Source organism: Macrotis lagotis, chromosome X (genome assembly GCF_037893015.1).
Source record: "Macrotis lagotis isolate mMagLag1 chromosome X, bilby.v1.9.chrom.fasta, whole genome shotgun sequence".
NCBI classification, from domain to species: domain Eukaryota; kingdom Metazoa; phylum Chordata; class Mammalia; order Peramelemorphia; family Peramelidae; genus Macrotis; species Macrotis lagotis.
The window spans coordinates 427,279,217-427,306,618 of NC_133666.1; the positions used below are offsets into that span (position 1 = coordinate 427,279,217).

Genomic DNA, 27,402 nt, shown 5'->3' on the forward strand with positions numbered 1-27,402 from the left:
GACATGAGCATGTTTTCAGGCATTAGGGAGCCTGCCAAAAGATAGAAACTGAAGTTTACTAAGAGAGTGATGATAGTAAAGGGAGCATCAGTCTGCTGAAGAATGGGATGCATTCTTTCTATCCTTGCAAGGATAAGGGACATCTCTTAATGTGAGATAAGGCAAAGGAAGAGGTAGTATAGGAAGACATATGGCTGATTTGAGATAATGAGGAAAGAAGAAGGAGCACCCAGTGAATGGACTTATTCTTTTCATTGAGGCAAAATTCTCAGATGAAAGGGATGGAAGGGCAATTATAGAAGTTCAAGGAGTGATGAAAAAGTTTTGAAAATTCATTGGGATTAATGGGAATAAATAAGGAATAAATATATAGATAGAAGTGAAGGTAGCAGACAGTGAGAGTAATATAGACTGTGGCTTGGCAGAATAAAATCAATAATAGGAAAGAAGGTGAGATCAAGAGAAGAAGATATTATAGAGAGGTGGTGATTACCAAAGGAACAAGATAGGGAAGAGAAGAGAGTGCCATTGAAGTAGTAATGACCTGGACAAAACTAAGTGGCAGAAGGACTGAAGGTCACAATAAGAAATTGTAAAGCAGAGGGAGAGATGGAATGAACATAGATTATGAGCAGGTAAAGGAATTTCAGAGTTCATGAACATAGAATTGTTGTATTTGTGGGTGATGGCAAGATCAAACGTATGATGATATTTTATGTAGCTAAAGGGAGAGAAGAAGCAAGTTAAGGGAAATTGGTAAAATTGAGAAACTGGGAGATTAAGGTGTTTTTGGGACTATATCTCTATCTATCTATCTATCTATTATATATATATATATATATATATATATATATATATATATATATATATATGTATGATGACAAGAATTGGGAAAAAAGACCACAAGCCAAGGCTCTGATCCCCTTAAGGAGGTAAGGATTGTGTCTTGGAGGTCAGAGAACTACAGTATTCAGAAATCTAGATTCAGTGATAACTATGACTTGAATAGAAACTGAAGAATGACTGAGCGAGTTGTAGTGTATGGATGCAAGGAAATATTACTGTGCTGTTAAGAAATGATGAATGAGACAATTTCAGAAAATGCTGGATAGTATGAACCAATGTGTGAAGTGAGCAGAACCTAGATAATTTATACAAGGAAAGCAATATTAGAAAGGAAAAAAAGTACTTTCAAAAACTCAGGAACTCTGATCAGTGCAATGATCAATGATGTCATAGACCTATGATAAAGTATTTGAACTGCTTCCTGACAGATGATGGACACAAGGTATGGAAACATGAATTTTTGAATGTGACTACTCTGTATATACTTTGTTATATATACTTTGTTATATACAATCTGTATATAACTTCGCTTGAATTCATGATCTTATGTCCCATGGATTTAATTACCATTTCTTTAGTAGCAATTCTCATATCTACTTATCTGGCTTCAATTTCTCTGTTGGTCACCAATATCAAATCATCAGTTTTTTTCCCCAGACATCATAAATTGGATCTTAAAGTCAGCATGTCCAGAACAACACATTGTCTTTCCCTCTAAATTCTTCCCAACTTCTAACTTCTGTATTACTATAAAGGGCAATGCCCGCCTTCAGGTTCATCAGGCTCACAATCTAGCCATCATCTTCAACCCCTCACTATCTCCCACCTCCCATGCCCAATCTCTTACAAAGACCTATTGATTTGCACCATTTTTCAGATCTGTCCCCTTCTCTCCTCTGACACTGCCACCACAGTACTGGAGGACTGCATCAACTCATGCCTGAGCTATTGCTAGGTGGGACTGCCTTGTTAAGTCTTTTTTCCACTTCAATCCATCCTCCATTCAGTCAACAAAGTGATTTTCTTAAAGCAGTTATGTCCAAGTCTCTCCCTAACTAAACTCCAATAGTTTCCTGACTTCGATAAACACGACACTAATTTTCTTGACTACAGACTTTTTTTTTCTATTCCACATGCCTGCAATGCCTTTGTCATCCCTGTCTATTGAATTATCTGGCTACCTTTATGTCTCAACTAAAATCCCATTTTAAGAAGAAACCTTCCCTAATCTCTTTTTAAAAAGATTTTATTTATTTTTATTTACATATTACAAAAATATTCTTGTTTAAGAGTAAACATAATACTCCCCGCCACAAAAATATAAAACCTCATGAGAAATGAAATGAAAGAAAGAGAAAAAAATGTGTTTCAGTCTGTGTTCTGATACCATCAGCTGTTTCAGGTGGATCACATTCTTTATAATAAGTCCATCATAGAAGTTACTTCCATGTTTTTCCACATTTGCTGTTGCTGATTGTAATTTCCTCCATCCATTCCTCCCCACTACCATCTATTATATTTTCTCTCTCTTTTCACTCTGTCCCTCTTCAGAAATATGCTGTGCAGTAGCTGAGTGGCACAGTGGACAGAACACCTGCCCTGGGGCCAAGAGGCCCCAAGCCTATATCCCACCCCAGAGACCCTGCAACCACCTGGCCCCGTGGTCCTGGACAGGCCACCCAATCCCAGCACTTTGCAAAAAATAAAAAAAAATGTGCTATATCTGACTATCTCTCCCATAATCTACCCTCTCCTCTATCACCCATATCCCCCCTCCCCCTGTTCACCTTTGCTCATTTTTTCTCTCTAAGATGTCTATACCCTATTGAGTATGTAAGCTGTTTCCTCTCTGAGCCATTTCTTTTCTTTTTCTTTTTCTTTTTTTAAGGTTTTTGCAAGGCAAATGGGGTTAAATGGCTTGCCCAAGGCCACACAGCTAGGTAATTAAGTGTCTGAGGCCAGATTTGAACCCAGGTACTCCTGACTCCAAGGCTGGTGCTTTATCCACTATGCCACCTAGCCACCCCTCTCTGAGCCATTTCTGATGAGAATGAAGGTTCCCTCATTCCCCCTCACCTTCCCCCACCTTCCATACCATGCAAAAGCTACATGAAATATCTTTTCTATGAAATATCTTAGCTTATTCTGCCTCTCCTTTCTTTTACTCCTGGTACATTTCCCTTTCACCCATTGACTCCATTTTTACAATATATTATATCTTCAAATTCAGCTTTCTCATGTACTTCATCTATAAAAGCTCCTTCTTCCTGCTCTATTAAATGAGAAGGTTCATATAAGTATTATCAGTATCATTTTTCTATGCAAGAATACATGCAGTTCATCATTAAGTACTCATAATTTACCCTTCTCCTCCATTATCTATGCTTAACCTGAGTCCTGTACTTGAAGGTCAAACTTTCTGTTCAGTTCTGGTCATTTCAACAGGACCATGTGAAATCCTCTGTTTCATTGAAAGTTTATCTTTTCCCTTGGAAGAGGATGTTCAGTTTTGCTGGGTAGTTGATTTTCAGTTGCATTCCAAGCTCTTTTGTCCTCTGGAGTATTATATTCCAAGCACTATGAGCCCTTAATGTAGTTGCTGCTAAGTCCTGTGTGACCCTGACTGCAGCTCCATGATATTCGAATTGTGTCCTTCTGGCTGCTTATAATATTTTCTCTTTGACTTGGGAGTTCTGGAACTTGGCTATAATATTCCTGGGGTTTCTTTTTGGATCTCTTTCTGGGGGAAGATCTGTGGATTTTCTCAGTTTCTATTTTACCCTCTGCTTCTAGGATATCAGGACAATTTTCCTGTAGGGATTCTTTTAAAAATGAGGTCAAGACTCTTCCTGATCATGACTTTTAAGTATTTCAATAATTTTAAAATGATCTTTCTTGAATCTGTTTTCCAGATCAGTTGTTTTTTCAATGAGATGTTTCACATTTTCTAATTTTTCATTCTTTTGGTGTTGAACTACTGTGTCTTGATTTCTCAGAAAGTCATCAACTTCCTTTAGCTTCATCCTACATCTGAAGGATTTGTTTTCCTCAGAGAGTTTTCTTATCTCCTTTTTCCATCTGGCCAATTCTGCTTTTTAAAGCATTCTTTTCCTCAGTAACTTTTTTGAGCTGTTTTATCCATTTGACCTAAGCTGGTTTTAGCATGTTATTTTCTTCAGCATTTTTTTTTTTTTTTGATTTCCTTGACTAAGCTGCTGACTTCATTTTAATGTTTTTCCTGCATCTCTCTCTCTCATTTCTTTCCCCCGGTTTTTCTTCTATTTCCCTTATTTGATTTTCAAAATATTTTTTGAGCTCTATCATAGCCTGAGCCCAACTTCTATATTTCTTGGAGTCTTTAGATGCAGAAGCTTGGATTGAGCTTCAGATTGAGTATTTTGGTCCTCCATGGGACCAAAGTAATTGTCTATGGTCAGGTTCCTTTTTTTCCTGTTTACTCATTTCCCCAGCCTGTGCCTGGTTTTGGGGTGTTTCCTGAGTTCTTGAGTTTTATTGGGCCACCCCCCCCACAAGGAACTCAGTGTGGAGGCTCTGACTGCTCTCCTGGTCTGTGAATGACTAAAAGCTCACCCCTCTGCCCCAGAGACTGTGTGTGTGGGGGTCCCTGCTCTATGGGGGGAGGCCTAGACTGCAACCAGGGTCTGAATGTGGTCACAGCCACAGTCCTGTTCCAGGGACAGAGGACAGATCTTGGCAGTCTCCCTCAACTCCCTTACCTTTGGTCGGCTGAGCATTCAGGGCTCAGCTGCTTGGAAGCTACTGCTGGGTGACTCCAAGGGCCTGCTCTGTTTCCTGGATCTGGGCTGCCTCAGCCATGCTGAAGGCCTGGGCTTTGCATTTGTTCTGGCAGAGGTCTCCTTGCTGATCTTCCCAGTGGTACTTGGTGCTTCCTGGGGTGCAGGTAAGGAAACTGCTTCTGCTGCCAGTTGCCACCACTCCCAGGAGCCCGGGGCTGTTCTCAGGAGGCTAAAGTTCCTTTGCTCTGGCGTGGCCACCCCTTCAACCCCATGGCACAGAGTTTTTCCACTATTTTCCAGGTTACCTTGGGCTGGAGAATTGCCTCATTGGATCTTTCTGTGGGTTCTATCTCTCAAAAATTTAGTTTGAGTCATAATTTTAATGCTTTTGAAAGAGAGCACCTAAGAGAGGCTCTTCTCCTTCTGCCCCCTGACCACCAATCTCTTTTTAATACTAGTGCCTTACTTGTTTTACTCATTCATTCCTTTATTCTTGTACCTTATCTCTTAATTATTTTTTTATTTCTCCTGAATGACTTGTTTGCACATATTTGATTGTTTGATGTCTCCCTTATTAGGTTGTGAGGGTAAGGACTTTCTTTTGTCTATGTTTTTGCATCTATAACCAGCATAGACTGGCATATTGTAGGTGTTGAATAAATGTTTACTGTTTAACACTGTGAAAGGCACTAAGGATGCAAAAAAATATTTGGCACAGTTTCTGCTTTCAAGGAGTTTATAATTCATCAGGTGAATAAGATAAGATTCAGACATGTGTAATATAAACTATATTAGAGATACCTAGGAGAGATCCAAATAGAACAATGTGAGATTCAAGGAGGGAGAAATCACTTCCAATTAGGGAGATTAGGAAAGACATTCAATCAATATCAAGTAAGGGTCAGGTATTGATCTAATAGATTGTGAAATAACTATCCATGGGAATTATTTTTAAAAATAATTTCTACACTTTATTAAAAATGATACATGGTTCTTATGTATTTTCCATGTTAAAGAGAAGCCTAGACTTATTGAACCAAGTAAACAGAAGGCAGCAGACTGGAAACTAAATGAATTCTGAAATTTCTGAAGGGAGCACAGCCCTGATACATCATCAGAGCTAATGCAGCTCCTTCATCAGTGCCTCCCACCATGAGCTTTCCTCAAGCAATCATGAGTCACTCAGATGATCACTTCCAGTGGCACAGCACTCTGCCAAGCAGCTCATATGAGCTATTGCACTGGGGTCAGGGTGAATCTTGAAATGAATCTTATTTTAATAAAGGATGTGCAGGTATTTAGTCCTCCAGGACAAAGCTATTTCTAGTTCGCAATTTGTAGTACCAGCATTGTTTTATAGGTCTGAATGCAGATAGAATATTATAATAACAGCAGCATTATTTATATAACGCATTAAGTTTTGCAAAATGCTTTTACAAATGTTAACTCATTTTACTCTCAGAATAACTTTGGGATGTAAGTGCTATCATTTTATCCCTTTTAAGAAAGCCTGTATAATAGACACAAACATCTAGCAATTACTATATCTAAAGAAATATTTATGTATAGACATCTTATATGAGTTACTTGTATTTGGGTTACATAGCCAAAACTCACTAGTTTCTAAAAAATTTAGTAATATTTAAACTCTTTATTTTACCTTAATTTTACATTTTTGTTTTTAAAAGGAGAGCTATATACCCATCGCTGAAATACCAAATAAAAGTTTTGTGAATCACAGATCTGGGGCTAAAACTCCCCCCAGAGATGATCTAGTCACCTACCCTATTATAAAAAATTTCCATTTTTATAATTTTTTCTTAAAATTCTAACTTAAAAACAAAAAAATGGCCCTTCATGTATGCAAAACACCAATAGAAGATTCTTCATAAAACTCTGATCTCCATTTCATACAATTTAAAAAGATTTCTACAATTCTTCAAATAATTTTCAAAACTGTATTGCTTATCTGTGCTGCATCCTATTTTCTGTGCATTTAAAAAAATGACCCTATTTGAGCATCATTATTATTAACTCCTATTTTTAACTCCTCTTCTCAACAAAAAATGGAAAAAATTATAATAAATTGTCAATAAACATTTCTTAAATGCATAGACGGGCATATTGTAGGTGTTGAATAAATGTTTATGGTTTAACACTGTGAAAGGCACTAAGGATGCAAAAAAAATTTGGCACAGTTTCTACTTTCAAGGAGTTTACAATCCATCAGGTGAATAAGATAAGACTCAAACGTGTGTCATACAAACTATATTATAGATACATAGGAGAGATCCAAATAGAACAATGTGAGATTCAAGGAGGGAGAAATCACTTCCAATTAGGGAGATTAGGACAGACATTCAATCAATACTTCATGCTAAATGGTCGGAATGCAAAAAGGGGCAAAAGATGGTCTTGTCCTCAGGGAACTCATAATTTAATGAGGGGAAACAGTAAGCCTGCAAATTAAACTAATGAATCATGCAAAACATATAGGAAGTCATTAAGATAGGGAAGGTGCTAGAATTAAGAGTGGTTGGGAAAAGCTTCCTGTTAAAATGGTATTTTAATTGGAATTTAAACAAAGCCAAAGAATCCATTAGACAGAATTGAGGAAAGATATGGAGTAACTTGTTTGTTGAACAGTTAGGAGACTATTGGATATGGTACATTCAGATTGAAATACCTGAAAGGGGAAAGGCAGTTGGAAATATGAAACTGGAGGTCTCTCATACAATAATGGTTTGGGTAAAATGGTTAGATTTTTTTTTTTTTAGAATTGTCAATATAGGGGCAGCTAGGTTACTCAGTGGGTAGAGCACTGATCCTAGAGTCAGGAGGACCTGAATTCAAATCTGGCCTCAGACACTGCATATAACTACTAAAATTATCAATATAGAGATGATAATTAAATCTATAGGATTTGATGACATTATCAAGTGAAGTCATATAAAGGGAGAAGAAGATGAGGCCTGGGAACCCCATGGAATAATCGTGCTTAGAGAACATCATCTGGATAAGGATAGAGCAAAGGAAACTGAGAAAGAGTGATTTTATAAGTTGGAAGACAACCAGGAGAGAATGGTATACTAAAAATCTAGAGAGACGAGAGTATCAGCAGTCTCAAAGGCTGAAGAAAAGTTGGGAGAATGAGAATTGAGAAAAAGACATTGGGCCTAGCAATTATTTGTAGCTTTGTAGACAGCAGTTTCAGTGGAATGATGAAGAAAAAAGTATTATAAAAGCTTAAGAAGAGAGGAAGAGGAAGAAAATAATGGAGATTCTTACTATAGACAATCTTTTCAAGCAGTTTAGTCATAAAAAAGGCAAAAAGAGATATAGGATGATAGATGCAAGAGTTATTTGTATTTGGGAGACATTGGGAGGCATGTTTGTAGGGAGTAGGGAAAGATTCACTAGATTGAGATTCAAGATGAGTGACACAGTAGGGATGATGGAGGGAGCGGTCTGTTGGAGGAGATGAGTTGGAATAGGATCCTCTTGTGAAGGTAGAGAGGTTTGCCTTAGCAAGGAGTAGAACCACCTTTTTTTTTTTTTTGCAAGACAATGGGGTTAAATGACTAGCCTAAGATCACACAGCTAGGTAGATATTGTGTGTCTGAGGCTGGATTTGAACTCAGGTTCTCTTGACTCCAGAGCTGGTGCTCTCTCCACTGTGCCACCTAGCTACCCCACCCACAAACACCTTTTTTTTTTGTGAGACAAGTTAGTGGCAAAAGGCTTATGATTAATATGACATAACGAAGAGAGAAGAAAAGGGAGCTCATAGCAAATGGCCTCATTTTTTTCCCTTTAAAGTATAAGGGCAAGATTCTCAGTTGAAACGGAGAGGGCACAGGGAGGCTAGGTGCCGCAGTGGATAGAGCACTGGCCCTGGAGCCAGAAGTACCTGAATTCAAATTTGACCTCAGACACTTAATAATTACCTAGCTGTGTGGCCTTGGGCAAGCCTCTTAACCTTAACCCCATTTGCCTTGCAAAAACCTAAAAAAAAAAGAAAAAAAAAAGAAATGGTGAGGGGGAAAAAGAGTTTGGGAGATCTGAGGAAGGATGAAAAGATTTGGAAGAACCATTGTGGAGAGTGGAATAGTGAGTTAAGTGGAATAGTGAATTAAGTTTGTATAAAATAAATTTGTAATGAACCTAATTAGAATAGCATATAATAGATTGTCAAAAAAAGATTTTTTGAATCTTAACAGAGATAATAATGTAGGAAATACAGGAATATATTCAAGGACAATAACAAAAGGGTTTATTGCATAAAAATATCATTATTTTGATGCAACTGCAATTCTGTCTTTTGAATGTTTCCTCCAATGGTGCTAATTGCAAGTTATCCACCAATAATCTGAGCAATTACTATATATAACCTACACAAAACCTTCACTCATTATGCTGAGACCTTCCTTGTAGATTTCTTGATATTGTGTAGATGACAATGAATCTATAGGTTTTCTGTTAATTATCTTTTCACATATGATGGGGTCACCTTCTTTTCCAGTCATACATCTATTTCTTTTTTTCTTTTCTTTTTTTAAGAACAAAACCATTGTATTTCTTTCTACTAGTAGGTACAGAAGATTTTGTAATATGGATGGATATTATGAATGGCAAATAATTCAAATATACTTTATTTTGGAAAAAAAGGTTTACATAAGTAACGGGACACTTTGGAAACGCTCTTGCTTATTAATCATGTTACTGAACAAAAACAATGTCATTTTAAGCACAAACAGTCTCCTCTTCAATGAATATTTGGAGATAGGAAGACAGCACTTGGTTTAAAAAAAATGACCTCATGTTAAGGCCTGGTCACCTAAGTGTAAACAATGTAGAATGAATTCACCATACATAGTTCAGATACTAGCTATAGCAAATCCATGGTGTCCCTGTGTTTTGAGATCTATGGAACACATACCTTCACTCACTCTCCTGGAAGGGCTGCTGCATCACAGTCTAACTTAAGTTCTTGGCAGGCAGGAATGAAGAAGAATGTCAAACAAGTTTTACAAACCATTTAGAGTGAATTGCCAGTGTTCCCTTTAAATACATTAAGAAACAGGTAACAACAGAAAGACACTGCTTAGAAGTTAATTTTCTCACTTTGGTGCAAATCTTTTTTTGTTTTTATTTGTGATTTATGCACTTGTCTGATTCATACATTTACAGTACAAAGTCTAGTAAATCTGCCACAAAGCATTAAAGCACAATATGCCTATTATTCATTAGGCATCTGCATTTTTCAAGTTTTAATGTTTATTCTTCTACATCCAGACTGTGTCAGCAGTTCTTGAATATAAAAAAATATATAAATGGGGTAACTATATTCTAAAAATGCAGATGCCTATAACAACCAAGTTATTGGAGGGAAGGGAATTTTTGAAAAAAAAAGAAGAAAGCAAACAAGTTCACTTGGAGGGAATGTGGTTCAAGTCTTTGGATTAAAAAATAAACAACACAAAACCCCCAAATTTTCTCCAGAGAAGCTGGTCATTATGGAATTCTAGAAAACCCTTTTCTACCAAAGGGACCTTACAAACCCCATTCCAAATATTTAAAAATCTACAGCTACCAGTATGCCATGAAGTGGCAATCAGCAGTCAGAAGAGAAAGGATGTCTGTAGATTTATCTTGCAGCATAGCATCTTTAGCTATTGGTTGATCAGTAAAAACCACTGGTGTACCAGAGCAGAGGGCTATTAAGCATAAGGGTGGGAGAGTATTGGAAACATTACCTGCCTGTTTGTGAGAGGGCTTTCATGGTTAGGAAATTTTCTAACCAGTACATAAATTCCAAGACATATTTCTTTCTCTTTCTTTTTCAGTGTTAAAAATAATTGAATAAAAAATAATCCTACAAGTAGATACAGTCACAATAGGAAGTTACAGGGTAAGGACCACACAAAAAAAACATCAAGACAAACACTATTGGTTCAATAGTATTCCAAGAGACTAGAAAACCTGTTAACTTTGAAAGCCCTAGCAAAAAATTGCACTTATTTATAAACCACCTATTTATAAGACCAAACTTTGAATCATTTTTTCCCCTTTCTTCTTCTTTTTTGCATGTTACAATCAGAGAATTTCACATCCAGACTTAAGCATTTTGCATTTCTTTGCCAGTCTTGTAGCTGAGTATTTTGTTCCAGTAGATTTTGGTTTGGGTGACTGGAAGCTGCCTGTGCAAGGCCTTGAATGTGGTGTCCGACATTGTCTGATAATTCTTACTAATTGCAGTCTGATATTCATTTTCAGCATGTTCTATGATTTTAATAAATTCCTTGGCAGTTTGTACATCATCAGTAACAGTTACTGAATCCTGTACATCTTTGTGACTAACCAACTGAACATTACCATCTTCATAGTAATGGACCTGAATCTTTAGCACTCCAACCACCTGAGCTGTAGGTGGGGTGATGGTAAACTTCCACTCTGATCTCCAACGACCATTCCAGAAGTTTTTAGGCTGAAATTGGTGGCTCTCAATACAGGCAATAATAGTCTTCTGCCCATCTATAATTTTAGCATAAACAGTACAGAAGCTGTTGGAATAATGATCTTTCACATAGGCCCTTAATGCAACTGTCACAGGATTCCCTCCATGACTTCAGAGCTCCATCTATGTCCTCAGGTTGGGGGTCACTCGCTTCTTTCTGTAAGTGATCAAACTTAAAGGAAACTTTATTTCTTGGTTCTAAAAACCTGCCACTACCCAGGTCGCCATGTTCTGTAATTAAGACCTGATCATCATATCCTTCTATTTTCACTGGAGTGAACTGATTCATATTATACTGGGCAAATGCATGAGCTGCCCCTTCCCTGAGAAGATTGTCATTGTTAAGTAGTAACCGGACATCATTAAACACTTCATTAAATTCTCCCGGGGGAGCATGAGTTATGAACTTGGCAGCTATCCATACCTTCTCCTCATCCGACACCCGATCCTCGAAGTCGGTCATCTTGGGCTACATCTATTTCTTTATGCCATTTCTTGATCCCCTCAAGGCATAAAAGTCCCACTCATATAGAGTCAGGATTGAGGGAAGAAAGGTCTCCTCTGATTTGTTGGATGATCAAAGACCACAAGAATTCTAAAGTTTCTGTGTCTATGGAAGATAAGTACCACTGTATCCTTAATGCATATGCTTGCTTTGTTTGGACAAAGTAACACTTTGTTTACTGTTAAATGACTTACAATTACTTCATTTTGTCCCAGAATTGGATTTGAATTAACAGAATGCTGGTTTTTAACAGCTTTCTATACTGTCTCTTGATATAACTTTTTTTCAGCCATTTCACATTATTGATTTATTTTAAGCTTGCTGGCTCCTACAAATCCCACATCTTATTCAACTAAACTATGATCCAGCAGTACCTTTGCTATTTTATACTTGCTAAAATGATTTTTTTGAACCTGAATATGATTTTATAGAATGTCATTTTATTAGATTTGTCTCATAATTTCTATCTTATTAGCATGTTTTGTATTCTGTATTTGCATTCAAATTTTTATCTTTCTCTCTCTACTTAGTGTCATCTATAATTTTGATAAGTCTGCTCTCTTTGTCTTTTTTCCAAAATGTTACACGATACAGGACTGAGGAAAAAGCCCTGGTGCTTTCCATTACACTCTTTATTACAAATGCAGTGGGTAGAACACTGTCTCTGGAATCAGATAGTATCATTTCAAATCCAGGACATCCTCCTTACTAGTTATGTGACCTTGAAAATCAGCATGACACAGTAGATAAAGCATTGGTCTTGAATTTATGAAAACCTGGATTCAAATGTTACAAACTGCATAAGCCTGTGTCAGAGATGAAGTGACTTACCCAGAGTTAACTTACAACATAGAACATACCCTCTATCAAGGACCTGAAAAACTGTCACCCAGTTTTTGTTCATAGATTAGTGGAAGGAACCCAACTGGCTCCTGAGGAAAATCATTCTATTTTTGTATAACTGAGATTCTAAGGAAATTTAGATTCCAAATCAGTCTCCCAGCAATTTCTGCCCATTACTTCTCTAGAGCCAAGCACAACAAGCCTAATCTTTTTTCCATCTGACAGTCTTTAAAATAAGCTTTAAAATAAGGCTTACATAGGCATGTCCCTAGGATACAAAATGAAACTCATTCTGGGTGGGGGGGAAGGCCTCATAATACTATACTTAACAACTTTGTATGATGAGTCCAGAGATACTTTAGATGCACCTGAAATCAATGTTCATAACCCTCCTGAAGCCCTTTATCATTACATTACATTATGTACATTATGTTAGATTAAGCCTCTACTTTTGGTTACATTTCATTGATTGAGAGAGAGTTCAAAGTCAGTAGACAATAGTCTTTTCCTCATTTGCTGTGAGATTGTCAGTGGAATCATAGACTTCTCTGATTTTTAATTTTCCATATTCACAAATTGGAAGCAATGATCCCTGTTCTAAATGAAAAAAAAATGGGAAGGTGTGTGATTAAGAAGAGAAAATCCTGTCAGAAAGAAGAAAAAAGGTAGGGTTGTTCACAGTGTTGAGAACTATTATGATGTTAAAAGAATAATTAAATGTGGGGAAAGATCTGGAGGAAAGTGTGAAGCCTTTGGTAAAACAGAAATGTAAAAATGGCACTCTAATTTTAGACTTCTTTTCTCACTGTCACCCTAACTAAATGTTTTAATAAAAAAAATTTGTAAGATTTTAATGAAAAAAAACCCCCATATTATCTGGTTTTAATTCCCTAGAGCAATGTACAAATATAAACATGTAATAACATTAATCTTATTATTAATGGTAATATTTAAACAAATGTTCTTTTTATTTTCTAATTAGAATGTTTATTATATTATTATTATTATTATTATTATCTATTTGTTATTTATTATTATCTATTTATAATAATAGCCAGTATATGTTTTCTCCTAGTGAAGAATTCTCATGTAATAATAATAATAATAATAATTCATATAATACTTAAAGTTAGATAATTCCTTTGCATGCATTATTTTATTTGATCTCACAATAACCCTCTGAGGTATTGTTTCCTGAAGAGGAAAGAGAAGCTTGGAAAGAAATTTGAACTCATGTCTTTCTCATTTATAGTTAAGTACTCTAACATTTCATGCTTCTTCTATATAGATCAATGATCAGCAGGCAATTTTGATCTTCTGGAAAGTATTTTGTTTCTCATATGCCCCATAATTTTCATCCAATTATTCTTGCTTTTATTTTTTTCTCCACTCAGTACCAGCTTCATTTCAAATTTGTGTTTTTTTTTTTTGAAAGAGTTTCCTTTAATGGAAAAACAAAGTGGATGAAAAATGGATGTAGCCCAAATTGAGATGAAGTTAGATGGCAGTGAATTTAGCTAAAGATTTCTCCCTTTGCTGTCTCTGCCTCTCCTTCAGACATTGCAAATCAATACTGATTTCAATGTAAATAGAAGAAATTTGAATGAATTACTTTAGGAAAATAGTGTCACTTTTTCAATGTCTCCAAGCTATTTCCTAGCACAAACCTGAATTTTTAAACAAAATTTTCTTAGAGAAATTATATGCCTGAGAATAATACATTGATCTCAGAAGAATAAAAAGGCAATACATTTTCCTTCTGTGTTAGCATTTTTTGTACTTCAAGTCATTCTAGTTTTCAAAGGATCTATTTTTAGAGTTTGTCATTTGTTTTAAAATTTTCTACTTTCTTATATAAAATTATTCTTTATTAAATCTATTTTCCAATTTCTACCTTTATTTTTAAAATGTCATTTTAAAGTTCTTTTATTGTTCTTATGAATCCCATTTTGGTGACTTCTGGAATTTATTTTTTATAATTTCTAGTAGAATTTTTTGTAACCCTTTCCTCTTTCTCAGTTTTCAACTTTTGCTTTACTTCAAAGTATTTAGTCATCGTATTGATTCCCTTTCTAGATTGGTCCTTTTCTTTCTGCTGTTTTTCTGTAATTAATTGACTTTCTTAATGCTAAGTAATATTGAAATTATCTCAGTGCTATTTAATCCTTTCCACATCCACAGTTTCTACATTTAGGTGGAGAGTGAGTAAACTAAGAAGCAAATTATGTAATCTATCCAGGACATTGCAGAGTGGAATCTTGGATATTGCTACATCCACAGAGCTTAGGAAAAGAGGTCAATTTTTCAGAAGTACTAGTAGAAGCAAGTCAATAACCTGACCTCTCATTTCTTTTCTATGTAAGTGTAATTTAAGGGTGAACCTTTAATTGCACTCCAAAAGAAGTAGCCTTCCCATATAATATAGCTAGCAATGATGAGTGTGGGTTGTACTGTGATAAATGAGGTTGCTGAAAGGAATCTTTTTCTCTATAACTTTCTTCAACAGCTTTAAATTCATTGAAGGGAGAATTAGGAGGTCTTAAGTAAGTATTAACAAAGAATCCTCCAAAAGACAATGTAGTTCTCATGGAAGATATTTCCTTCTTCCCTGCTTTGTCCTAAGTTTGCTCATTTTTGTCCTAAGTAAAACAAAGAGTAATGGAGAAATTAATATTGTTGTGATTAATATTAACTGATGACAAGTAGAGTAGTGTAAAAGACATTAACAAGGAAAAGTAGATGATCTGGATATATGATATTAAAAGACAATAAATGAACAGTCTTATTGTTATATTGGTGTCCCTAAGGAAGGCCTTCAGTTCATCATGTGAATCTCTTTCTAGGCCTCAGGGAATGAGATGGACATGAATCGCACAGAATTGGAAGGAACGGGGGGGGGGGGCTGCCATAGATCTCAGTGAAAAGAATATTTGCAGTGTTGAGGTTTTGAATTCTTAAAACTCTCATGCATCAGTCTGATAGGGATAAATTCATAGAGGAAAATATCCAGTCTGCTAAAATTTTCAAAATGTCAAAACCCAAAGAGAGTATCCTCTCAATCTTTAGGAGAAAAAAATGATCCTGATAAAGAAAGGAGATGAAGATTAAATAAATAAAAGTTACCATGGAGAAAACTCAAAAGAGCAAATCAAGTAAGAAATCATCTGTCATCTGATTGACAGGACACACATCTCAAACTTTATCCAGTTCAGTAAGTCCAAAATTGAGTGCAATCACTCCATGATGAGCCACAGTAGTCAATTGTACACTCATCTAAGGAGAGAGAATTAGGATCAGGATAAAGAATAGAATTAAAAAAAAGATTAGATGCAATCCAGCAAAATTTTATTTAGTGCCTGTGCTGTGAAAAGCACTGTGCTAGATGCTGGGTAAAAAAATGCCAGTCTCTCTACTTAGTAAGTTTATAAGATGGGCATTATAATATATGAACAAGTAAATATAAGTCAAGGCAGAATGTGATGGGAATAAAGGAAAAGATCAAAGTGGTTGAAGGAAATTTGAGAAAGACATCATTTTCAATCAGAGGGATCAAGAAGTCTTTGCCTTCTCCTTTGAGAGATCTTTCCAGATTCTTTTAGTTGGTAATAGTCCTCCTTTCCTCTCTCTCTGCATACCTGCCACTTAATAACTGTGGCTTTATTTAGAAGATACTCTGTATTTTGTTGTCATTGAATACATTGTTTCCCACCTAGGGGAATTTAAGTTCCTATGTGGCAGGGACTTTTTCATTTGCTCTAGAGACCAATTCAATCTTCCTTAGTTAGATTGCAAGCTCCTTGAGGGCAAGGATAATCTTTTTTTTTTTTTAAGGTTTTTGCAAGGCAACCAGCAAGGATAATCTTAATTTATGTTTGTATTCTCAGTTCCTAGCAGCATATAGCAAGTTCCAGGCACATAAAGCACTTGATATGCTCCTGTTGATTTTTTTTTAACTCCTCTGGAGCTACAAATTCTAGAAAACAAAAATTTTGATGCATTGACATTTGACTACCCACTCAATAGATACCTATATCAGTGGTATAAGGTACAGTTTTTAAAATGTTGCTCGGGAGGGCCAGGATCTTTATTCAGAGATCAAATTTAGTTACTTTGATGAAATGATTGGATATATATATATATATGTATATACATATATATATATATATATATATATATATATATATATATATATATATATATATATATGGCACTAGGACTCAATCTGGAGACTGTTTTCTTTTCTGCTGTTAGAGAGGGTGATTTTTCTGAGGCTACTTCCATACAAAATGAAAACACAAACAAATCTCCCTATTTCTCAAATTGATCAGTCAGCAGTCATTCATTATTTGTTAATTTATTTATTAGATAATATTTAATTTTCCCAATTATATGTAAAGACAATGTTTAACAAGTTTTAAAAAATTTGCCTTTCAAATTCTCTCTTTCCTTTCTCCCTTCCCCTTCCCTGAGATGGAATTTGATATAGGTTATACATGTATGCTCATGTGAAATATATTTTTATATTAGTCATGTTGTGAAAGCAGACCAAAAAGAAAATAAAATGAAAAAAGCAAAGTGAAAAATAGTATCCTTTAATCTGCATTTAGACACCATCAATTCTTTCTCTGGATGTGGATAGCATTTTTTCATGAGACCTTTGGAATTATCTTGGATCATTGCATTGTTGAGAATAGATGTCATTCACAGTCTTTATCATACAATATTGCTGTTATGGTGTGCAGTGTTCTACTGTTTTTGTTCACTTTACTTTGTATCAATTCATGCAAGTCTTTCCAGGTTTTCTGAAATCCTGCTTGTCATTTCTTACAGAACAATGGTATTCTACACAATCATATATCACATCCTCTTTGACCATTCCCCAGCTGATGGATATTCCCATAATTTCCAATTCTTTGCTATCACCAAAAAAGTATATACTGTGTACCAATTAGTGTGATGGGTTCTGGTTATACAAAAGCAAAAGGAAAGTCAGTAACTACTCTCAAGGAGTTTGCAGTCTAGCTGGGGAATAGACAACATGTACATATATAGTTATAACAAGGTTGAATTGGCCCACAGGAGACATCATATTGAGTGTACTTAGAGTTGCCATTCTTAGTATTTTGGGACCTTTGTGAACTTTGTGAACTGTTTCTGGCCATATTTGACTCAGGGCTAAAAGGTTTTCATAACATGATAAAGAATCCTCCTATTGATTGCAGAGGTGGAGGAGCTGGTGACTGAATATACAATAGGGAGCTCCCAAACTCTTCAGCATCTCTTTTCTTGTTGGCTACAAATTGCATTAATATCATTTTGAACTACTTCCTGAAAAGGGAGGATAGGAGAGGGATGCTAGTCCCTATCTCTCACCCTCTGTGAGTATGTGACATCTAAAGCACACATTGTCCAGGTAAGACTGGGTTTGATTTGGGTTATCTCTTTAATGTTCTTCCATGGTCTTGGGCATATATGTACCTATCCTGAGATGTATTTAGGCTTGGAGGGGAATTGAGGAGGTTGGAAATTCCACTGGGTCAGAGTTGAATGATGCAATAGGAAGAGAGTTCTAATTTCTATTCCAGTGCTCTTAGAGAGAATAGCCCCTGATAAGAAGAGTGGTCCAAGTCTGACTGTTTTTACCAGCAGAATTTAGCTAGAATGGATTGGACAGGACACTACTAAGTAAAAGTATAAAATGAGTTTTTAGCAGATCTGCACAGTACTTTATATAGGATTTAAATATCAGTTTTCTAACAGATTATAACAATAGTTTTAAGTTATTGAATTATTTTAAGTTTATTTTTGTCAAATAATCACTTGTGATTGTCCTGTATTTTTAGCATTTTCTTTGTGTATAAGAATGTTTCCTGTTACATATTTGTATATAGGAATTAGTTTCTATTCCATATTTGATTCATAGTTCATAGTTCCATATTTGTGAATAAGAATTAGTTTCCTGTTCCATATTTGATTTATAGTCAGTCATATTTGATTCGTATTTGATTCATTATTCCTTCTTTTTCTGAGAGTGGGGCCCTAGATGTGGGCTTTAACTTAAGGCACTGGTGTCAAACTCAGAGACATGACCCTCATATTGACTCAGAAAACCACAAATTAACATTATCCATACTATAATGTATTTTTATTTACATCGTTATTTATTTCCAATGACATTTTTAATATGGCTGACCTCATTAAGGAGTGTTGTGGGTCTTAAATGAGACCTAATCACATGTATGACATCTCTGACACCTTACACTATAAGTAAAATCTTCTCTAAGGTGCTGGGGTGGAAGGGTGGGCTTAAAAATTGAAGACTGGAAGAAAGAAAAGCCAAATGTCTTATTTAAGGCAGTCCCCCAGTTCAAAGCTTAGTTCAAACCAAAGGCCTAATTAAGGAACATAAAGTGGGGACAACACCCCAATCTTTGTGGGGAAATTAGCATTTCATTTTTTTAAGATTACATAGATTTGCACAAATAGGCACAAGGTGATTTTTTGAAGGGATGGCTACAATAGAACAGTGAAAGACCTCATGAAGAAGAAAAGACTTGAGGTGAGTCTTGAAGGAAACTTGGGATTTCCAGAGAGGGTAAAGAGGGAGTGTATTTAAGCCTTAGAGACAACCAAAACAAAGGCAAAGAGTGATTGTTGTTTTCTATTCTCAGTGACAAATGACAAAATGACCAAAATGACAAACTATGTTAGAGTCAATAGGTAGTGTGTCTGACTATGGCTGATCATGGCAATATGCTCTACCATAGGTCAGGCACAAATAGTCCATGAGCACATTTTGGGTGGATTCTCTAAATTTGTGCATTTTGTTTTTTCTTTGAGCTACTTCAGTTCTACTTTGCTCATTGAGCCCAGCACCTTCATTGATGATGGTAAGCCATGTTGGGTGGTCCTATGCCAGTGTCTCCCATGTCATGCAATCCATTTCCAAGTTCTTAAGAGAGGCCTTGATAGTGTCCTTGTTTTACTTCTCCTGACCAACATGTGAATGCTTTCTCTGTGTGATTTTTTTTTAAAGAAAGATTTTATTTATTCTGAGCTTTACAATTTTTCCTTTCTTGCTTCCCTGCCCCCACCCCTCTCACTCAGAAGGCAGTCTGTTAGTTTTCACATTGTTTCCATGGTATTGTGTGAGTTCTTCATAAACAGAAGATGGAGTGCCTTGTGTGAGGAATAGAAAAAAAAAGGTAAGTATGACAAGAAGGAAGAGAATAGAGAATGGACTAGAAAGAGAAGAGATGAGTCAGGGAAAGCAATGCAAACATCTTTTGGAGAAATGCAAAGGGATTCTTTCCATACAGTCTCTTTCCCTCTCCCTTGTCATCCTTCTCCTATTTAGTTTCCTTTTTCTGTGTTGTCTATGACATTTAGAATTTACGTTCCTTGAAAGCAGGGAATGTCTTTAGGCTTGTATTTGTATTTCCAGTTCTTGACAAAATGAAAGTATTTAAATGATTATTTACTATTGACTGAATGACAGACTGTGCCTAAAGTCAGTTGAATGGACAGTTGCCTTCACTCTTTACAGCTTTATTAATAGACAATTTTACACTATTAGTCACTTTGTAACTAAGGAAATGGGTCACACAAAAGTTCTTTTCCAGAAATTGCTTTGAAGACCCCAACATTAAACCTGTTTGTACCCTGGTGGAATCCTTACCTCAGGGACAAGGAACAAAGTCCTTCAGTTTAACTCTTATTCTTTCAGCAATAGAAACAAATACATCCTAAATTTGGCAATGTTTCACCTTTCCTTGATTCATTTTTTTAAAAGAGGGGGAAAAAGAGAACTGAATGGGATGAAGCATGTGGATTCATTTTGACATCCATTGTCATTTTTAAACAATGAGGAAAAATGTTTTCTGAAAAAATTCTTCTACCCCACTCAGTCTTTTCCTTGAATTTTTTTCCCTCAAAAGGTATATTATTGATAAGTAGCTGATTTGATAAGTTACTAAAATCCATCCCACATCCAATGATGCAAAAATCTGAAGATACAAGATTTTCCTGTTCAATCTATCTTTTCTCAGTGCATTATCTTGGATAAAAGACATGCAGCCTATTTATTCTTTTTTAAAAATTTATTTATTTTGAATTTTACAATTTCCCCCCCTAATCTTGCTTCCCTCCCCCCACCCCCCCACAGAAGGCAGTCTGTTAGTCTTTACATTGTTTCCATGGTATACATTGATCTAAGTTGAATGTGATAAGAGAGAAATCATATCCTTAAGGAAAAAAATAAAGTATAAGAGATAGCAAAATTACATAATAAGATAACAGTTTTTTTTTTTTTAAATTGAAGGTAATAGTCTTTGGTCTTTGTTCAAACTCCACAATTCTTTCTCTGGATACAGATGGTATTCTTCATCGTGGATAGCCCAAAATTGTGCCTGATTGTTGCAGTGATGGAATGAGCAAGTCCATTAAGGTTGATCATTATCCCTGCGTTGCTGTTAGGGTATACAGTGTTCTTCTGGTTCTGCTCATCTCACTCAGCATCAGTTCATTAGCCTATTTATTTTTAACTTAAAGCCAACAGCACTATGTCCTTATCCTTTAGTTTTCCTCTCATTGCTATGACTTAGAGTCCTGGGTATGTAGCATGTACTTATGAATGGTCACTGTCTGGTTTCTCCCTTCTCTTTATGTGGTATGAAATGAGAAACAAAAGACTCATTCTCACTGTTCCTATTGTGCCTATCAATAGCAGCAGCATCTGAGTGGTGAGCCCCATAGCTAAAGATTCAAAGGAAATATTGAAAGATATTGAAAGTCCTTGGACCTATAGTACACTTATTGTTGTTTGACTTTGAGGCAGTACCATCATTATTGGACTGCTTGCTTTAAAGAGGAATTTTCCATCTCTAGAGGAGGTATATAGAGGTATTAAAACAAATCAAGATTTGTTTGTTTTAGACTTTTGCCTTGAAACTTTGAAAAATGTATTAGTTCACTTTTCTGCTTCATGAAATATCTTTCATGTCTGCATCGTTGCACTGACTATCTTTTATTTTTATAAGACACTTCTACCTTACTTCTTGGAATTCCTTTGTTTTGAAATTGTTCAAGTGCCATTTTCTATGTGAAGTCTTTCCTAATCCTCCTAGATGCTGGCTCCTCATTTAACTTGCTATCTGTCAGGAAAGGACTGTTTCTATATTATTTATATATGTACATATATGTTTTATATATGTATGTATGTATGTATGTATGTATGTCTGACATTGTGGAAAAAACTCCAGTTGTTCAATCTTGGTTCAGTCATTTAACCTTGATGGGCCTCAGCTTCCTCATCTGTAAGAAGGAAAGTTTGTACAACATATCTTGACCTAGGTTTGAATTCTACCTTAGTTATCTACCAACTCAGTGAACAGGGTAAGTCACTTTCTCTCTCTAGGCTTAGTTTTCTCATCTGCAAAATAGGGATAACAACAATACCTACTTAGTGTTGTGAGCATCAGGTTGAAATAGATATGTCAAATGCCTTAAAAACATTGAAATGCTATATGAATATCAACTATTGTTGTTTTTAATATAAATGATAATATTATTCTTTTTTTGGAAGACACAATGCAACTTTATTAAGGATTTAGCCACCAAATATATAATCTACACAGGCACCTGATATCATCTGACAAAGCTGGGTCTTTGTAGGATGTTGAAGGCGGGACCCATTCTTGAATCTTCTTCCTAATAGTGGGGTAGGGAACGTACTGCTTGGGGGTACCACTCAGGTTGAATTTGTGGTTCTTGCAGATGAACTTACAAGGAGTGGGTGGGACAGTTGTTGGAAAGTCCTCAGTCATGCAGTGGAGCCACTGGTGCCATTCAGGGTGATTCCATCCACACCCCAGAATGTATTTTTGCCATTCATTTCAGTAGTATAGATAACCCATTGATGATGACCAAAAAAACTGCTTCTTGTCTTCATAATATTTGTTTCCATATTTGTCTTCCCCTACTTATGTGCCAGCCCTCACATCATTTATTCTGAAGAGCTGGTGCAGGTAGTCAAAAATGCCTCTGTGCCTGCTAACCTGGCCTAAGCCCTTGCTCAGCACCTGCAGGTACTCCATCCAGCCCCCACAATGGCTGCCTCCACACTGAAAGTGGCAGTACTCATAATGATTATTCTAAGACCCTTTCCAACTTTAAAATTCCATGAGAATGCCTTTTCCCCCCATTTCCAGATCTATTTGTTGATCTCAATGTTGAGAAAACTTTGCTTTCTGGTGTGCTTTATTTGCATTTTTTAAATATTAATGATTTCTGTTTTTGCTCTTTTTTTCCAAAGAGATATTCTTATGGTCATATTCTTACCTTAAGAAGTAATTTCTCATTCTTAATTCACTGAAGATTAATGGGACATTAGAAGGACAATTTCTTTGCACATGATTACTTTAAGTAAACTTGAATCAATATTTTGATACAAACTAGATCCAATAATGAAGTTTCTATTAACATTTTAATATTCATTGCTTTTTGTTAATTATGTTTAGCTGATTCACATATGGGGTTCATTGCCAATTAGGTTTTCATTGTTTATGAGCTTTTCTCTTTCTTTTTGTTTTCCCTGCTGTGGATACTGCCTCTCGGACAAACTGAATTTTTTCAGTAATGGGTCTGGTTTCCCTTTGTGTGCAGGGAACCTGCATAAACCCTAGGGAAAACATTTGGGGGATAATAAGGTATACATTATGGATATTATTATTTTAGGTCTAAGAATTGGCCCAAGTAAGTTAAATACAGTTTTTCTATTAAATTTTCATTTGTTCGCACCTCACCCATAACTAAAGATTTCCTATGATGTCATATCCTAAAAGGGAGCACTTAGTGCTTAGCCATGGTGATACAAGCTCTGTTAGCTTCTTCCAAGCTAGAAAGATTTGAAATGAAGCCTTAGTGATGTTAGCATGCATGATGGTCGATGCAGAATCTAGCTAAATTTGGAGAGTCATTATTAGTTTTGGTCACAAATTGATGAACTTTTGGCCATGACCACTTTTAAGGATGCAAAGGGCTTAAAAATCTGCTTTAGAAAAGATGGTACATGCAATGATAAAACTGACCCCTCAGGGGTGAAGTATTTGGATCTGGATCTAATAAAAGAGATAGTTCTCAAATTAAGAGTGAATGTCTCAGGTGGTAGAAAGAATCCTACAGGAGGAAGGAAGACATTATATTACTCTATCTCCTGACTTCTCTGGATTTCTTCAAATCCTAGAAAAAAAATCTCATCTTTTGTGAGAAACCTTTCTTAATCCCTCTTAATTTTAGTGTTTTTTCCCCTCTAAGATTATTTCCAGTTTATCTTGTATTATATATATAAATATATTTAACAATATAATTTAATAATAATATAAAATAAATATATAAATATAATAATATTTATACATAGTTCTCTCTTCATTAGACTGGGAGCTTTTTGAGAGATGGGACTATCTTTTTTCTTTCTTTGTATCCCCATCTTAACTTAGCACATAGTAAGTACTTAATGATTATTGACTGACTAAATTGGAATGGTAAGGGAATAGAAAATTCCTCTGGAATAAATTCAGATTTGGATTCAAGTGCAAAGATTAAGCATTAGAAATGACAATTCCATATTCATTTTCCTGTTTTCTTTTTTAAGTTAACCAGAAAATTCCTTCATTCTCAGTCTTTCATAGAATCACAGAATTCCAGAATTTTAGATCCCTGAATTGGAGATTACTGAATTCATCTCATACATGAACAAGAACTCCTGTGTATCAGGTACTTTGCAAATTTTAAAGAGCCATATGTTGTTGTCTTGCTGTTATTATTATTACTAGTAGAAGTAGTGGTAGTGGAGGTGGTGGTGGTGATATCACTGAGGTGAGTGCAAATGAGAAAAGATTTGTCATTGTTCTCTCCTCTTTTGTGTCTGGAGATATAATCTGTTATACCTTGTCATAATCATTAGCTTGTTATAATTCTGAGGACAATATAATGGCCCTTCAGCTTCACATGGTTCCCTCTTTTTTGCCTTAGGGAGTTTATAAAATCCCAATCTCTCAGAGTTCCTGGTACGACTAAGACTGAAGCAGAGGTATGATTTTTTTCCCCTTCTTTAAAATTATATTTATATCTAGTTAACCCTTGGCAACTTGAGGCAGGATTTAGATTACTGGAAATGTTTGGTAAAGAACATGTTCCAGTGTCTTTTAATGGAAGGTCATTAGGTGAAGAAAGGGTAAAAGAGCCCGTCTTTTCTCAGAACTTCTCTCAGGAATTGAGATTTGACAAATGAAGTTTCTAAACCTGCGCCTTTTGCTCAGACTACAATAAGACTCAGGTGATTCTGCTTAATCTCCCTTTCCTTCTCCCTCTCCTTCTCCCACTCTTCCTCTCTTCCTCTCTTCCTCTCTTCCTCTCTCTCCCTCCACCCCTCCACCCCTCTTTCTTTTTGCTGCAACTCAGTTCTACTTTTCTTTCTCCTTTTTCCTGTTGTCCCTGTGCTGCTGTTTCTTTCTGCCTCACTTCTTGAGGTCTCCATTCCTTCCTCTCTAGTTTTACTGTCCAATAGTTTTTCAGTCATATCTGATTCCTTATGGCTCTATTTGGAGTTTTCTTGACAAAGAAACTAGAGTGGTTTGCCATTTTCGTTACCAGTTCATTTTCCAGATGAGGGGAGGCAAATAAGGTTAAGTGACTTGCCCAGGGCTACACAACTAGTAAGAGGCTGGATTTGAACTCAGAAAGATGAGTTTTCCTGAGTCTAGACCCAACAGTCTATCCACTGTACCACCTAGTGCTGCTCTCCTCTCCATTGCTAGGCTCAAACTAGCTCACTGGCTTTATGCAGGCCTTACAGAATGTGACCAAATCCCTTAACAATTGAATAGGTTTCCTGTCCTACCAAAAGAGGTGTCCAAATGTTAACATCTCAGATTGAATTGATCAGTACATGTTTTCATCTGATCAAAGTATGGTATTTAAGTGGAATGGGTGATTTATTATCTCAGTCACCCCAATTTATTGTCTCAGTCATCCCCATTAACAATGATAGCTGTGTACCAACGGAAATAGGAATTTGAATTTCAGTGATATAGGGAACTCAGGAAGAGAAACATCATCTACTGAAGCAAGTAACCACCTTCTCTGCAACTTCTAATCTTAGGATCCTTGGAGCTCTGAGAGTTTGAGTGACCTGCTTGGAGTCATACAGATAGTATATGCCTAAGGCTCGACTAGAAGAACCTTGATCTTCTTGGCTAGACTATGGACAGCTATCAATTCGCTACTCCACATTACCTCTCGATTGCACATAAAATATTCAAAAAAGTAGTCTTTTCCTTCTGTTAACCCTGTTAATAATTATTTCTAAAGAGCAAATGTTTATGTAATTTTGGGTGTTTTAGTGGGAAGGAAACCCATTTGTGTCTGTCAAGAGTCCCTTTCTTTCTCTTAACTCATATACTGTAGTGATTATTTCAATTTGTAAGAGCTATTATGTTTTTAGGTACAAATGAAGGAAAAACAGACTTCTGTGTCAAGATGGTGGAGTTAGGAAGGAACCTTCTAAAGCCTTCCAAGTTCTCCTCCAAACAACTAGAAAAATACATCAGAACTGATCTAGGAGTAGGGAAGCAGCTCACTGATCCCAATAGGAAAGGTCTGTCTCAATGGGATGGGGGGGTTTGATTATGATAAAATAAAATTAAAAAAATAGAAGAAAATGTGAGATTTCTCACTGGAAAAACAAATCATATAGAAAATAATTTCAGGAGAGATAATAGAAGAATTATTAAACTTCCTAAAGCCATGTTTTTTTAAAGACTGGATAATGTCTTTCAAGATATATCAAAGAAAACTGACCTGATATATTAGAACCAGAGGGTAAAATAGAAATTGAAAGAATCTACTGATCATTCATCTTAAAGAGTTTCTAAAATGAAAACTCCCAGGAACATCATAGCCAAATTCCAGAGCTCATAGAACAAGGAGAAAGTACTTCAATCAACAAAAAAAAGAAACAATTCAAATATCATGGAGCTACAGTCAGGATCAAACAGGATCAGGCAGCTTTCATATTAAATAACTGAAGGGCTTGGAATATGATAGGCAAAGGAGTTAGGATTATAACCAAGAATCATCTACCCTTCAGGGAAAAAATTGACATTTAACAAAATAGAGGATTTTCAAGTGTACCTAATTAAAAGACCAAAGTCAAATAAAAAAATTCCATCTCTAAATATAAGACTGAAGGGAAATACAAAAAAGGTAAAAAAAAAACCCCAAGAAATTCTATATATTTCTACTTGGCAAGATAATATTTGTAATTTTTAATTATTGCTATAAAAACAATTTGGAGTATACACACACACACACACACACACACACACACACACACACACACACATATATATAGTAGATATAAAGTCACTTTGATAGGATGATCCCCCAAAAAACAAAATAAAGGGATGAGAAAGAAAATTGCACTGGAAGGTGAGGAAAGGGGAGGATTGAAAGGGGTAAATTATCCCACTTGAAAGAGGCAAGAAAGAGCTATTATAATGGAGGGGATTGGGAATTGATGACTAGGATTAACCTTACTCGCAGCAAATCTAACTCAAAGGGGGGGGGAATAACATACATCCTAAACTGGATACAGAAATTTATACTGTCCTTTAAAGAAGTAAAATTAGATGGGCTAATAGAAAGGGAAAAGGGGACTGATAAAAGAGAGGATATCAGAAGTAAAATACTTGTGAGAAGAGAGAGGGTAGGGGCAGCTAGGTGGCGTAGTGGATAAAGAACTGGCCTTGGAGTCAGGAGTACCTGGGTTCAAATCTGGTCTCAGACACTTAATAATTACCTAGCTGTGTGGCCTTGGGCAAGCCACTTAACTCCATTTGCCTTGCAAAAAAAAAACCTAAAAAAAAAAAGAGAAG

General features: G+C 35.8%; 1 long non-coding RNA gene and 2 pseudogenes across 1 annotated transcript; 1 reads left to right on the forward strand and 2 right to left on the reverse strand.

Annotated features, from left to right (window-relative positions):
• Positions 1-10,649: 10,649 nt before the first annotated feature.
• LOC141499939 (F-actin-capping protein subunit alpha-1-like) lies at positions 10,650-11,584 on the reverse strand (annotated as a pseudogene).
• A 6,490-nt stretch (positions 11,585-18,074) lies between these two features.
• LOC141502623 (uncharacterized) lies at positions 18,075-25,769 on the forward strand. The gene is made up of 5 exons (XR_012472604.1): positions 18,075-18,160; positions 18,933-19,028; positions 24,147-24,241; positions 24,500-24,557; positions 25,629-25,769. It is a non-coding gene; the product is annotated as an uncharacterized LOC141502623 (long non-coding RNA).
• LOC141503529 (NADH dehydrogenase [ubiquinone] 1 alpha subcomplex subunit 12 pseudogene) lies at positions 22,069-22,563 on the reverse strand (annotated as a pseudogene).
• Positions 25,770-27,402: the final 1,633 nt, after the last annotated feature.